Source organism: Manis pentadactyla, chromosome 3 (genome assembly GCF_030020395.1).
Source record: "Manis pentadactyla isolate mManPen7 chromosome 3, mManPen7.hap1, whole genome shotgun sequence".
Taxonomy (NCBI): domain Eukaryota; kingdom Metazoa; phylum Chordata; class Mammalia; order Pholidota; family Manidae; genus Manis; species Manis pentadactyla.
This window is the reverse complement of record NC_080021.1, coordinates 88,088,995-88,105,337: the sequence shown is the minus strand read 5'-3', so window position 1 is coordinate 88,105,337 and position 16,343 is coordinate 88,088,995.

The following is a 16,343-nucleotide window of genomic DNA, read 5'->3' as shown; positions in this document are numbered from 1 at the left end:
TTGATTTCTTACCTTTACTGAGCTATCACTAAAAAGACACTGCTAGGCAGCACCTTCTCTGACTGACGCATGAAGGACAAATACAAATGAAATAGCTAGGTGATGTGGAGCTGTGGAGCAGCTAGGGGACTGTGTGAGTAAGGTCCATCCTCCAGGACCCTGAGGGGATGTGGGAGCTTAGTGGGAAGTTCACCAGGCTGGATGGGATAAGGGAGGAGGGAAGGTGAGGTTTTGGGGTGTGTGTATGTGTGTGTGGGATGTGTGTGCAAATGTGGATGTGTCTGTGGTGTGTGTATATGTGAATGTGTCTGGTGTATCTGTGTGATGTGTACATGTGTGAGTGTGTTTGGGACGTGGTGTGGTATGGTGTGTGCATGAGTGTTTAGTAGTAATGGTGGAAATGATCTTGTAAATTTTTTGAGCACTGAGGTTTTAAGGCTCAGGTCCCTGGACTCATTACTGGGTGTGTTTCCACTGATGGCCAAGCCTGTCACCTCAGACTTGGTTGAACTCACCCTTTGTGGCCTTAGCAAGATGCCTGGGCAACATTCCTTGCACCACTAACTACAGTACCACACACAAGGCTGACCCTGGGGAAGATGCCCAGGATGCTGGGGGCATCCAGGAGGGCTGCTCAGGGCAGGAGCCCTGGGGAGGGGCTGGCAGGCAGTGCGGTGCACAAGGTTGGGCAGGTGGCAGGTGAGGGCCGGGTGCCTCTGAGCCAGTGGGCAGATGGAGAGCATCCCAGGGAGGATTGGCAGCTCTGGGTTCTAGGAGCAGAGTGGGCTGCCCCCTGTGACGGAGTGTGCCTGGGATGGCGGAGGCCAGGAGGCTGGCCCCAGGGCTCCAAGGTGACCTGAAGGTTCTCTGCCAGCTTACATGGTTCACTGTCAAAACACACTTGCATGACTTCATCGCCTAGCTATTTCATTTGTATTTGTTAATCCATGTTCGAAAGCTCCTTTTTCTTCGCTGGTCAGCTCTGAGCTGGTCAGCTTCTGTCTGTGAGCAGACAGAAGCCATTTGTTCTGCTCGTTTTGTGTGGCACTGTGTAGCTCTCACCCTTGCTTGTATCCTGACTTGAACACTCATTTGGGTAAATGCAACATGTTGATTTCTGACATGTGGTAAAATATTTTGGTTGGGTAATTTTCTGTGGCCGGAAAGATCAACTCTTAGGCTCCACCTAGGTTACTAATATCCTTATGAAGTGCATGAGAATTTACTGTACAGCTGTTAATTTTGTTAATCAAAATAGTTTGTCTGTTTTTATTTTATTTAAAATAGAAAAAGCAATTAAATGCTTTCGTGGCCTAATTTCTTGCCAAACATAACTTGTTTCCAAACTGAAATGGTCTTGGAGTTGTATTACTGCAAACAGTGTTTGGAACCAGTAAGCTATACTTATTTTTAGCTTTTAACATGGCCAAATAGTTTGCCCTCAATTTTCAGAGGAAAAAAATTATTCCCTTTTGGGTTTTAAGCCTTGTGAACTGAGTATCTTTATGCTCAACTATTCCCATCCAAACTCCAAACCATGGAAAACAAAGATCCTCGTGATTCAGGCTTAATAACAGTTTCGCTAGTGCTGGTGCCTATTAAATACCAGTTTCTTAAATTATAATGAAGGATGTAGTTATAGACTGTGGTAGGTTTACTCAAGCACATGAAGCCACAAAAACTGACCATGCTGAGTAAGCAGGACTGGGGTGGAGCAGCGATAGGGTGGAGCCTGTCAGCTTTCAGGTTTCAGGACTCCATGCTGGCAAACAGCTTTTGGGTTGATGTTGGGTGTGTGGACTTGAGCCAAACCAATGACCAGCTTGACTTCAGGTTGGCTGAGTACAGAGAAAGGAGCATGTGTCCCAAGCACTGCGGCCTAACACTTCCATACACGTCATCTCCCTTAAGCTCATTTTTCCCGACAGGTGTTGTGAATTCGCTTGTTGACACGTGAGGACTGGCAGGACGAGCGAGGTAAGTACCTGTCTGGGTGTCACAAAACTGGTACGCTCTAGGACTCAAACTGGATCTATCAGCAGAGCTCATGCTATGTGAAGACACAGTTTGATAAGTTTTACCAAAGGTCTGATATGTTTTGAACATACTTGGATTTCATTCCAGTTGACTGAAGAATTAGCAAACTAAGTGTATGTTTAAAAAAATAACTCAAAACTTTGGTTTCACTTTAACAGCTAAGTAAAATTTGCCATTGATCTTTGTCCTATGGGTACGTGTGCATCAACTGAATTTCAGAGACTCTCAGCCCGCTGGGTTGCGGGCGGGTCTGCCTGCCCATCTAGAAGGCTGGCATGTGCTTGTTGCTCTCAGGCCTGGGCTTTGCTTCTGGGACCCTAAGCTCGGCGTTCTGACACTTAGGCACATCAGAGACAGGCTCCTCTCCCCTCTTTTCCTGGGGTAGTATTTCAATCTGTTTCAGGAAATCTCCAGTGCAAAATCATGATCAGAACCAAGGAGTAAACAGTCATGCTTTGATCTAGATGGGTGATAGTGAGTCCGCATTTATGACTGGGCTACAGGAATTGGGTAGGCTGAGGGGACAGTCTGGATGTGCCGTCTTCTCCTCGTGCTTGCTTGGTGATTGTTTACTAATGAAGTGTATGGTCCTACTCCCCTGCGTGGAAATTCCAGGGAAAAGGCCACCATGCTACATTCTGGGAGAGTAAGAGAGACCATGGGCTCTACTGTCAGACATTTCTGGATCTGAATTTTAACTCTGTGACTTCCAAGCTGTACGGCCTTGGGCAAGTTACCCCATCTCTCTGAGCCTCAGTTTTCTCATCAGCAAAAATAATAATAGTACCTGCCTCAAAGGGTTGTGAAAAATAAATGTCTGTAAGTCTCCCAGGACAGTGTCTGGCACATATAATTAATTATATGCAATTATAAATTATTTAGTGTTTTCATTTTTGTTATATTACATACCCTTTATTGTACATATTATATTACACATCAGGCAAGTGCATTTATTTCTTGAAGGCATCATATGCAGAGGACAAGGAAGATTCTTCCTTTGAGATTTAATGCTACTTTTGGCTCCACCCATGACTTAAGGAAACTCATTTTCAACATCTCTGGTTCAACTGTAGCATGTGCTGCATTCACCTCATCTGGAATTTGGGGTGTGTGAATTCACCAGCTCAGGACTGGTGAAGCTATGAGTCAGCCAGTTCCCTGAGAGCTCCCTGGCTCCCTTATGTCTAGTGCTGCGGTTTAGGTGTCCATGTGGCATCTCCTCAGACCCACCATTTTCTGAGAGGTTCTCACTGAATGCAGAATTGTGGGTGTTTGTGGCCATATCTGCTACAACGGGGAGACCTCAGAGGCCCACTAGTGCTCCCCAAGAACACCAGGCTGCTGTGTATGCCCTGCAGGACATGCAGGGACTGAGCAGCACCAGAAAGGCCAGCACAGGATTCTGCAGGTCAGGCCCCGGGCTTGCTGTTCACCCAGGGCTGCTGTGACCACAGAGGACTCCGCCCAGATGGCTTGAGAGCTGAGGTCTTGGTGTTCACACCTGGGCTGCAGGTCCAGGGGCAGGAATGCTGGTGGCCTTTGATGCAGTTGGAGCCTGGCTCCCTGCAGGGCCAAGAAGTCAGAAGAAAGGCTACTGCCATTCCTGAAGCACACCTGTCCCTTCCTCACATGAGACCACTTAACTGTCACTAAGATACATTTCAGGGAGTCACTATTTTTAGAGTTCTGTAAGCACTGACTGTGTCAGTGGGCTGCCTGTTCCCTGCCATGTGACACACGGACAGGGATGGCTGGCTGCCCAAAGTGCACAGCTCAGGACTGGTGAAGCTACGACTCTGGTGAGCTGATCTGGTGCCAGACTGGCCAGGTCTGTTAGTGAAGGCATCAGGGGTAGTGGTCAGCTCAGTCTAGTGGTAGGAGGCACTGTCTCTTTTTATCTGAGTTTCAGTTTTAGAGCTCTCCAATTTTGCTGTTCTGAGAGAGTGTCTGTGAAGAGGATTGCCTTTATATTTCAATTGCATAAATAAGCACTACATTTATTACATACAAAACTGGCTTGCCTCATTTTTTTTCTTTTCCTTCTCTTGAAAATAAGAGTGAAAGTGTCTAAAGATAAGGATTTCATCCAGGCAGGATCCACTGAGATTACCTGAATTCTGTAATGTAGGTGAGGAATTAATTTTCAAAGTCAACAGAGTGCATGTGTGTGTGTTTGTGTGTGGGTGCATGTGCATGATACAGTGTTTGAGTTGTTGCCTTGTCCCTTTGATGGGTCTTGTTTACTGAGGCTGTTAGGCAAATGTGTAAATATTTGTCATGTAATAAAGCGGAGCTCAAATGCATGAGATTAGTGGAAGTCTGGGACAGATAAATAGTCGACAGGAAGAAAATAGCCTGCGTTCAGAATTACAACACACATGTACACACTCACACACACATCCCCACACACCCCAGAATAACCTTTTGAAAGAGCCATTTTACAAAACACTGTAGTACTCTGGAATCACATCCCACCCCAAACATTTCCATCTCCATGCACTGCCTCTGTTCAGCACAATGTATTATATATGTATTTATATGTATATCTCTGTGTTAAAAGTATATATGCATAATTTTTCCTGACATTTTTTCTGTCTTAAATTATATTACATCTCATCTTATTCTAGATTTAGTACAGACATATCTACATCTTCCTCTTCAAATTCTTAAAAACTAGTTGTGAATGTTCATGAACATCTATGAGGGACCATTGATTTTTCTGTTTCCCTTCATCTGGACAGAATTATTTCCTCTCACTATATAGGATTAGCTTCTGTGAATAAAGGATCTACATATAAAAGCAAAAAATTCATCTGAAGAAGAAAAATTTGAATAAAAGGTGAGGCAGAGTTATTTCCACATTACCACTCATGTTTTCTGACATCTTGTTTTGCAAATGCAAGATTAGTGCTGTCTCAGAACCTCAAGGAAAAGAATATAAATCAGTTCCAACTTCTGGTTAGGCCCCCTCCAAGTCCTGGAGACACAGACAGATCCCTGAGATCACCGTAGAAATGTGCTATCTTCCCAGCAGGGCCGCCGGGCTGGGGTCCTTTTTCCTCCTTGACTTACTCCTGTGCTCACTCCTCTGTCTAATCAAAGGACTGACTCACTTTGCTAAGGCAGCTGCCCTCCCTTGAGATTCTGAGGCAGCCCAAATCTTGCATTTGCAAAATGAGACCACAGATGTCATAAAATATGAATGGTAATGTAGAAATAGCCTCCACCTCACCTGTTATCCAAATTTTTCTTCTTCAGATGAAATTTTTGCTTTATATGAGACATCCTATAAAACCTTGACTCATTTTACATTTGATTTACTTAAGGCTGAATACTTAATGTGACCACAGCTGGAAAAAACTCTCTGCAAAGGACAGGATGAAGTAAATGATTTTTAAAAAGTGAGCTTGAAAAAAATTGTTTCTTTATAAGAGATGTTTTAATGCACAGGAGTTTGTGTTTTCCTTTGATCCAAAAATCTATTGACAATTTTTAAAAAACAGAAACTGGTTATTACATTGTATTTTTACAATAAAGAATTAAAAGGCTGCCAATGGACAGAGAATTAACTAGGTCAAACCAAAAAGGCAGTCACATGGTTCTGCTTCCCAACGTCCAGAAAATTTGGGAGAACCATTTATAACAGCTTTCCATTTTGTAGTCTTTTGGCTTATTAACCTTAAATCATAACTCACAATCACATGGAAACCAAAGCCGGAAGGGTTGGGAGGAGGGTTGGAGGAAATGAAGAACAACCATACTCTTGCATTTTATACAATTGAGAACTATTTTATTAATAATTTACAAGATAGGGTCTGGTTATTACTTTTAAGTATTTTTCAAAATGTGTTTTACTTTATAGTCTGAGTTACCATGGCATATTAGTTTCCTATTACTACTGTAATAAGTTACCACAAATTTAGTGGTTTAAAACAACACAAATTTATCTTCCATTTCTATACATCAGAAGTCCAACAGGGCTCTTACTTGGCTGAACTTAAGCTGCCAGCAGCACTGTACCTTTTTCTGAAGGCCCGAGGGGAGAGCCTTGTCTTCTCCAACTTTGCAAGACCATCCACATTCCTTGGCTCATGGGATCTTCTTCCATCTGAGTGGCACCAGTGGGTCAAAGCTGGTGCTTTGCATCACCTCACCCCTGTGCTGTCTCCGTCTTCCACCTTTAATGACTCTGTGATTATGTTGGGACCACTCAGATAATCCAGGGTATTCTCTTGATCTTAAGGTCATTTGACTAGCAGCCTGAGATCTGTCTGTTATCTTTATTCCCTTTGCCACATAACATAACATAACATAACATAACATAACATAACATAACATAACATAACAAACATAACATAACATAACATATTCACAGGGTCTGGAAGTCAGGATGTGGACAACTTTGGGGCCATTGATCTGCCTGCCTCACATCTTGTCATTTAGACTTTCAGTATGGGCTGTAATGAAGAACAGCACTGCGAAAGGTAGAAAATTTGTAGATGGAAACCTTAATATATTGATTCCTTTTTTCAAGACTTTGGATGAGATGTGTTTATGATGTTTTGATAGAAATATATTAACTCAGCAATTTCTTGGAGGGATGTATTAACAAGAGGCAAGCAGGTTCACACTGCAGAACACCAGAACTTCAGGACTTGGAAGGAGCAGGAAATTCAACAGCAGAGATATGTGAGGGGCTGAAAAGAGAGAGATTGGTGTAACGTCTATATAGTTAAACTACCACGTCTTGAGAGGATGGGAAAAAAGATGGTGGAGTAGGAAGGCAAGGCAGAAACCTCCTCCTCCACACACCAAAGAAGCAACTACAGCAAACACAACTAACCCTGAAAATGACCTGAAGACTGCAGAACAGACCACCTACACCTGCGGAAGAAGAGGAGACCACACAGAAAAAGGTAAAGTGACAGAGCTGTGATTGAGTGGGACCCAAGCCCTTCTCCCATCCCAGACCACAGGTGGGAGGAAGAGGAATGGAGAGGAGGAGATAGGTGCTCAGGAACCCTGCACACCTGGTCCTGGTGATCCACTCTGGGAACATGAGTCCCATTGCATTGGGTCTGGGAATAGGGGGTTGGACACCAGGGACAGTTGGAGCACTCTGGGAGGCTGAGACTTCAGACGTTTGTGGAAGACAGGCATGCTCCGCTGGTCCCGTTGAGAACCAGCACAGAGGCAGCAGTTTGAGAGACTTGCCAGCAGTGGGAGGGCTGGCAGAGGGGCAAGGGTTAGATGGAGCATTCTCTGCAGGAGAAAGGGTAGGTGGATGACATCCCTCCCTTGGCCCACTCTTGGGAAATCCAGATGCTCCATCCTCCTCACTGGTGTCTCATCCCTGAGGCCTTTACAGGTGCACCACCAGTGCACCAGCCTACTCAGCTTAGCAACATCAGACTTTGATGCCTGGCAGAGGGAGACTCTCCCAGCCTTCTCAGCCCTGTCTCAGCCCCAGTTAGAGAGGCACCTGTAGGAACCAGCTCTGAGAGCTCCTTCCTCCCCATGGGGGGCCAAGCCTGGTGCTGCTAGTAGAGGAGACAATGAATCAGATGGCAATTAGAGAACAGGAACACAATGAAGCTGATGAACAGAGAGAGAAAATTTTTAGGAATGAAAACAGGATACGAGAGCTGTGTGACCAATCTAAACAAAACAATATCCCATAATAGGGGTACCAGAAAGAGAAGAGAGAGATAAAGTGATAGAACATCTCTGAGGAAATAGTTGTTGGAAATGTCCCCAATCTAGGGAGGAAATAGACGCTTAGATCATGGAAGCACAGGGAACTCCTAACAAAAGGAACCTTAGGAAGACAACACCAAGACATATAATAATTAAAATGACAAGGATTAAGGATAAGGAGAAAGTATTGAAAGAAGCCAGAGAAAGAAAAAAGATTACTTATAATTGAAACTCCACTAGGCTATCAGCAGACTTCTCAGTAGAAACTTTATAGACCAGAAGGGAGTGTCATGAAATACTTAATGTACTGAAACAGAAGGACCTCCAACTCAGAATCCTCTACCTAGCAATATTATCATTTAAATTGGAAGTAGATTAAACAATTCCCAAATAAATGAAAGCTTAACGAATTTATAACCACTAAACTGGCATTATAGGATATGTTAAAATGGATCGCTCTAGATAGAAATGTTCCTAAAGCTAAACAATTTTTACTAGTGAAAATAAACCCACAGTAAATGTCATAGACAAATTACTTACCCAGCAGGTATGAAATTAAAACAAAACAAAAGAAGTAAAACCAACAATACACACAATCAGTTAAGGGATACACAAAAAGTGAAGATTATGATTCTAATACATAAAATGTGGAGGAGGAAGAAGGAAAAAAGCATTTTTAGATTGTGTTTGAAACAGAGCAATCAGCAACTAAATATAGACTGTTATATAGTCAGGAAGCTATCCTTGACCTTTGGTAACCACAAACCTAAAACCTTTAATAGATACACAGAAATTAAAAAATAAAATCCAACTGCAACATCAAAAAAAAAACCCCATCAAATGCTAAGAGAAGAGTATAAGACAGGAAGAAAGGAAGAGAGAGGAACTATAAAAACAACCAGAACACAATAAAATGGCAATAATTACATACCTATCAATAATTATCTTAAATGTAAATAGACTGAATGCACCAAAGACATAGAGTGGCAGAATGGATTAAGAAACAAGACCCATCTATATGCTGCCTGAAGGAGACTTATTTCAGACCCAAAGACATTCACAGAAAGTGAAGGGATGGAAAAACATATTTCATGCAAATAATATGGAGAAAAAAGCAGAAGTACCAGTACTTATATCAGACAAAATAGATATCAAAACAAAGTAACAAGAGACAAGAAGGACATTACATAATGATAAAGGGGTCAGTCCAACAAGAGGTTCTAACAATTGTAAATATATCTGCACCCAACATAGGAACACTTAAATGTATAAGACAAATACTAACAGAATTAAAGGGAGAAACATTGTAGCACATTCATTTTAGGAGGCCTTAACACTTCTCACAGCAATAGACAGATCAACAGGACAGAAAATAAATAAGAGGCACTGAACAATACATTAGATCAGATGGAATTAACAGGTATCTACATAACATTTCACCCAAAAGCAACAGGTTACATATTTTTCTTGAGTGCACATGGAATGTTCTCCAGAATAGGTAACATACTAGACCACAAAAAGACCCATAATAGATTAAAAAATTGAAATTGTGTTAAGCAACTTCCCAGACTGAAATGGTATAAAACTTGAAATAAATTACACAAAGAAAACAAAAAAGCATACAAACACATGGAGGCTGTATAGCATACTCCTAAATAACAAATAGGTTAATGAGCAAATTAAAACAGAAATAAAGCAATACATGGAAATAAATGAAAAAAAAATTCAAAACTTCAAAATTTGTGGGATGCCACAAATACCATTCTAAGAGGGAAGTACATCACAATACAGGCCTACCTCAAGAAACAAGAACAATCCCAAATAAGCAGTCTAAACTCACAATTAAAGAAACTAGGAAAAGAAGAATAAATGAAACCCAAAGTTAGTAAAAGGAGGGACATAATAAAGATCAGAGCAGAAATAAATGAAGCAGAGAAGAATAAAACAATAGAAAAAAAAATCAACGAAACCAGGAGCTGGTTCTTTGAGAAAATAAACAAAATAGGTAAACCCCTAGCCAGACTTACTAAGAAAAAAAGAATACACAAATAAAGAAACTCAGAAATGAAGAAGGAATAGTAACAATAGATACCACAGAAATACAAAAAATTATCAGAGAATTCTATGAAAAATTATATGCCAAAAAGTTGGACAACATAGAAGAAATAGAAAGTTAGTAGAAAAGTACAACCTCCCAAGAATTGACTCAGGAATAAAGAGGAAATCGGAACAGACCTAGTACCAGCAATGACACTGAATTGGTAATAAAAACAACTGCCAATAAACAAAAGTCTAGTACCAGATGGCTTCAAAACTGAATTCTACCAAACATTTAAAAAAGAACTAATACCCATCCTTTGTAAAGTATTCCAAAAAGTAGAACAGGAGGGAATACTTCCAAACTCATTCTATGAGTCCAGCATTAACAAAAAGAAGGACAAAAATGACATGATCATATCAATAGATGCTGACAAAGCATTTGACAAAATTCAACATCTATTCATGATAAAAACTCTCAACAAAATGGGAATAGAGGGTATGTAACCTCAATATAATAAAGGCCATACACAACAATATTTCACCAATATCATACTTAATGGTAAAAAACTGAAAGCTTTTCCTCTAAGATCAGGAACAAGACAAGGATGTCCACTCTCACCACTTTTATTCAACATAGTACTGGAGGTCCTAGTCACTGCAATCAGACAACTCAAAGAGATAAAAGGTATCCACATTGGTAAGGAAGAAGTTAAACTGTCACTATTTGCAGATGATATGGTATTACATATAGAAAACCCTAAATACTCTGCCAAAAAACTATGTGAACTAATAGCTGGATTCAGCAAAGTTGCAGGATATAAAACTAATACACAGAAATCTGTTGCATTACTATATACTAATGAAAAACTGGCAGAAAGAGAAATCAGGAAAACAATTCCTTTTACAATTGCATCAAAATGAATAAAATACCTAACCAAGGAAGTGAAAGACCTGTACTCTGAAAAGTATAAGATACTCAGGAGAGAAACTAAAGAATACACAAATAAATGGAAATCTATCCTATGTTCATGGATTGGAAAAACTAATATTGTCAAAATGGCCATGATGCCCAAAGCAATTTACAGATTCAGTGCAATCCCTATCAAAATACCAATGGTGTTTTCAATGTATTAGAGCAAAGAATCCTAAAATTCATATGGAACCACAAAGAACACAAAAGCCAAAGCAATCCTGAGAAAGAAGAACAAATCTGGGGGTATTATGCTCCCTTACTTCAACCTATACAACAAAGCTATAGTAATCAAAGCAGTATAGTAATGGTATAAGAACAGACCCATAGATCAATGGATCAGAATAGAGTGCCCAGAAAAAGCCCATACATGTATGGTCAGTTACTCAAGGAACCATGAATATGCAATGGGGAAAGACAGTCTCTTCAATAATTGGTGTTGGGCAAACTGGACAGCTACATGCAAGAGAATGAAACTGGATTAATTCCATACACAATAGTAAACAAAATAGATTAAAGAACTAAATGTAAGACATGAAACCATAAAACTCTTAGAAGGAAACAGGCAAAAATCTCATGAATATAAGCATGAGCAATTTTTTCCTGGACACATGTCCTTAGGCAAGGGAAACAAAATAGAAAAATGAACAAGTGGGACTATATCAAACTAAAAAACTTCTGTACAGAAAAGGACATCATAGCAGAACAAATAAGACATCCTACAGTATGGGAGAATATACTTGTAAATGACTTATCTGATAAGAGGGTAACATCCAAGGTATATAAAGAATTTGTATGCTTCAACACAAAAAAACAAATAAGCTGATTACAAAATGGGCAGAGGACCTGAACAGACGTTTCTCCAAAGAAGAAATACAGATGGGCAACAGGCACATAAGAAGATGCTTCACATTGCTAATCATCAAGGAAATGCAAATCAAAACCACAATGAGAGATCACTTCACACCAGATAGAAAGGCCACTGTCAACAAGACAAGAAAAACAAGTGTTGGTGAGGATTTGGAGGAAAGGGAACCCTCCTACACTGCTGATGGCAATGTAAATTGGTGCAGCCACTGTGGAAAGCAGTTTTGGAGGTTCCTCAAAAAACTAAACTAAAAATAATCTCACTTCTGGGAATTTACCTTAAGAAAGCAAAATCCCTGATTCAAAAAGATAATATGCACCCCTATGTTGATCACTGCATTATTTACAAAAGCCATGATATGGAAGCAACCTAAGTTTGCAACAACATGGATGAATCTAGAGGGTATTGTGCTCAGAGAAATAAGCCAGGTGGAGAAAGACAAATACCATATGATTTCACTTATTTGTGGAATATAAATAAAAAGCAAAACAGAAAGCAAAATAGTAGTAGACTCATAGATGCTGAGAAGTGACTAGTGGTTACTGTGAGGGAGGGGTTGCACTGGGTGGGTGGGGAGGGCGAGAGAGATAACGGGGCACAATAATTCACAATCACAATATAAATTGGTCACAAGGAGTGTAGTACAGAATGGAGAATATAGTCAATGATTCTGTAATATCTTTCTATGTTGACATTTAGTAACTGTATTACTTGGAGTGAGGTTTAATAGTATGGTGTGGATAAAGTGAAGGTTCCTATGGCCAGGATTCTCACCTGGCCCTGGTCGGCTAGCTCATTACACACGTGTGGGCAATATCTCGTTACTGACTCTATATAAAGAGCTCCAGCCAGTGCCCTGGGTTACACGGTGGCACTGCTGCAAGGCTGCAGGAGAGCAGAGACTGAAGCGGCGGCAGCACCGAGGACAGAGACTGAGATGGCTGCGGGGGCAGAGAGGCCCAGAGGCACAGCCGGCTTGCTGCATGCAGACTCGCTCTGAGTGGACAGGATTCTAGTGATTGACTTGCTACTGTGAAAATAAAGTTGGATATAAACCCTTTCATCCCAAGAACATTCCATTGTCATTTCTTCTGTCTCATTCAGTCCGTAGTGAACTTACCCGGAGCTGAAACCCATTGGCAAGACATATGGGTAATTGTTAAACCACTGTGCCGTATTCTTGAAACCATCATAGATTATACATCCATGATACTTCAATTAAAAAAAAGGAAATATATTATTTCAGCTATTTCTCACCTCTGAACCAGACTAGCCTTTCTTTTCTGTGGGCTTACAGAATAAGGTGACACTTTTTCTCATTCCCCTTGTTAGAAAAACAGGCATAATTAGCTGCCCTGAAGAAACTCATCTTATCTAGTGATGCAAAGAGGGCTCCTATCCAGGGGATAAAGCAGAGGAGAGCTGGAATCCAAGATTAAGGGGCTTTCCAGCTTAAGGAAGAACAGAGAAATATCTGTCTGGGCATCGGGAAGAAGCTAATAGAATGAGCAATGCTGCCTTAGACTGATTTCCTCTCCTAAGTTCTTCATCTTGGATTGCATATCTAATAGTAAAACTATTAGAGACATGTCATTATTGTAAAATTGTTGGAAGATATTTGTGTGAGTTGAAAAAAAGAGAGAATTTCATGTTCATATGCCACCTGGGTAACCTGTATTTATCATTTGGCTTCATTAAGACCATTAATTTCCCAGAAAAATATCTGTGTTCTGCTGTGAAATCTACTTGAGCAATGATGGGACTAGGGATTCATTTTTTTACCCTGCCATCATTTGAATTTTGTTTATTGATTTTTAGAATTCAAATTTTACTCATTTTTGAACATAGTTCAAGATGCAGAAGTTACAAAGGCACACATTGCAAACTATGCCCTCCTGACCCTGTGTCTCAAACATCTGGTGTCCCTTCCTAGCTGTGCTTCTGTTTCTTGTATAATTTCCTAGAAGTATTATATGTATTTCTAAGCAAGTATGTAAAAATCCTTCCACCCCACTGCATGTATATATGTATAAACTATATATATATATATATATACTGCAATAATTTTAGATTTGCAGAAGAGTCAAAAAAACACAGAAAGTCCTCATATACCCTTCACATGACCTATCTTTTGTTTATGTAATCAGAACAATGATCAAGAAATTGCCCTTGGTACAATACTATTAACTAAAGAGTTCATTTGACTTCACTGATTTTTCCACTGCTGAGCCCCCCTCCCCCAGAGTCCAGTCCAGAAAGCCACAGAGCATTAGTCTTCATGTCTCCTTTTCTCTTCCTTTCTGTCATAATTCCTCAGCCTTGCTTGTTTCTCATGCTCTTGAACAGTACTTGTCACTTATTTTGCAGACTATCTCTCAATCTGTTTTTCTGTGGATTAGGTTGAAGTTATTTGTTATTGCAAGGCCTACAACAGAGGTGAATGTGACCTTTTCAGTGCATCATACTGGGGGAGAAAGATGTTGGTATGTACTAATGGCAGCGTTAACTTTGATGACTTGGCTAAGGAAGCATCCAGTAGAAATCTTTACCATAAAGTTACCATTTCCCCCTTTGTAATTACTAAAGATTTGGAGAGAAATAGTTTGAGATGATGTAAATATTAGTTTTCTGTTTAAGTGTTTTCTTACAAATTTTAGCACTTGTAGGTGGATCTTGCCTATGTAATTATTGTTTTGATGGTGATTTTGTTTTTCTCACTTCTGTGTTTATCCATTGAAATATTTTTTGTAAAGAACTGTTGCCCCCTCTCCTCTATTTATTCAGTTGTTTGTTTGTGTCAGTATGGACTCATAGAAATTTATTTAATTCTTTGACTTATAATCCAATAGTATTGTTATTTACTTTTTTGCCTTAAGTTCTAATGTTTGTCATTGGTAGCCCTTTCAGGTTGACTCCTGAAAACTTTTGACTTTCTTTCTTTTCCTATTTCTAGTCTTATTCATTATTGTATCATTGTTTTTACACTTCTTTATTTGCTTTCATCAGAAGATGGCTCAGGTGTATCTTTTATTTTACCACCCCAGACTGGAATCAACAAGTCTTACGTAGTTCCTTTATTGGAGAAGGTACTTATAAACCAAGATCTGGGTGCTGGGTGTGCCCAGTGCAACTGGAGTGTTACTGCTCCTAATCCTCTCAATGGCAGAGCTAGAAAAAATATATTTATGCCTGCACATTTATATTTCTCTCTCTATTTTATATATATTAAAAGCCCCACACATTTATATGAATACAGCTAATTCTAATCCACTATAGGACTCATTCTAGTCTTTACCTTTCCTTGTTTGTTCAAATGAAGCCATATCCTCCGCCTGGCTCTGGTGACCTGTAAGGTTGCCATGGCTGGGATAAGGGGAGATGGAAGACTGTTTCCTCACTGCTGTGATTTGGAATTGACACATGTCACTTCTAGTCACAGTACATTAATTTGACCAGAACTTGTCACATAGTCACAACCAAACTTTGGGTCTGAGAAAATAAGTAGATACTGGGAATAAAGACTGAATAGTAACTGTGGTCTCTGCCATGTCCTATTACCTGGGCAGTTGATCTCCTGCATGTGTGCTCTGATTTTCTTACTCATGCTTGTTCATTTCATTGGAAGTAACTTGTTTAACAAAAGTTGAAATTTGAATATAGTCAAATTTATTAATTTTTTCTTTAGGATTTCTGTTTGCTTTTTTCATTCAAGAGATGCATTTGCCAACACCACTATTTACTGGGAGCAGAAGCCCAATAACAGAACCCCACTATGGGAGCTGCAATTGATAAATTGCTGGAGGACTCATGTGGACTAGCATGAGAGTTAGAATCTCTGGGGCCCAATCATGAGAGGGCCCTGCACTGTTCTGAGTTTTACCTCTACAAGCCTTACCAGGTTTTCAGGATGAAATAGTTAAAAACCCCTGTGCTTCTGGCAAGGGGATGGGAAGAGTAATCATTTTGAAATATGCTCAAAGATTTTTTTTCTCCTTAACAAAGGTTTTCCATCAAGGGAAAATATTTTATAGAGCCTAACTGATTTGGAGGAAGAGAAACTTCCAATCCCAGCCTCCTCTAGCCTGTGGTGCAGAGGAGGGTTATACCCCTCAGGCCTTCCTGTCTCGTTTAAGCAGAAAATGAAGCTTAGAAGCACTTGTGAAGGCTATAGGCCAGTGCTACAAGCATACTAAAAGACTGAGATCTAATTATAGGATTATAAAATTCTTATTTCCCTGCCCTTAAGGGAGTAAGCTGAAAAAAACAGTAAGCCTCAGACTCTACTTATGAGGAGTCTCTAGGGAAACCAAAGATAACAAGGGAAACAAAATCAAGGACACTTGAGGGAAATCATACCTCTGACACATAACTATAGCAACAGTTAACACAACCTAATTCCTAGCCAGATATACATACAAATTCACTTTAAGGTCTTATTTACCTCAGTTCCTTTGACATGACACCTCCTTTCTGGCTTTCAACAAATAATTACAAGGCTTGATAAAACACAATAAAACAGTCTAATGAGACAAAGCATCTCCAGAATAAGACTCAGATATAGCAGAGATTTGGGAATTATCAGACCAGGATTTAAAATAACTATGATTCATAGGTGAAGGATGCTAATGGGAAAAGTAGACAACATGTAAGAACAGATGAGTAAGATAAGCAGAGAGATGGGAGCTCTAAGAGTAAAAAAGGAATGCTAGAAATCAAAAGCACTGTAACAAA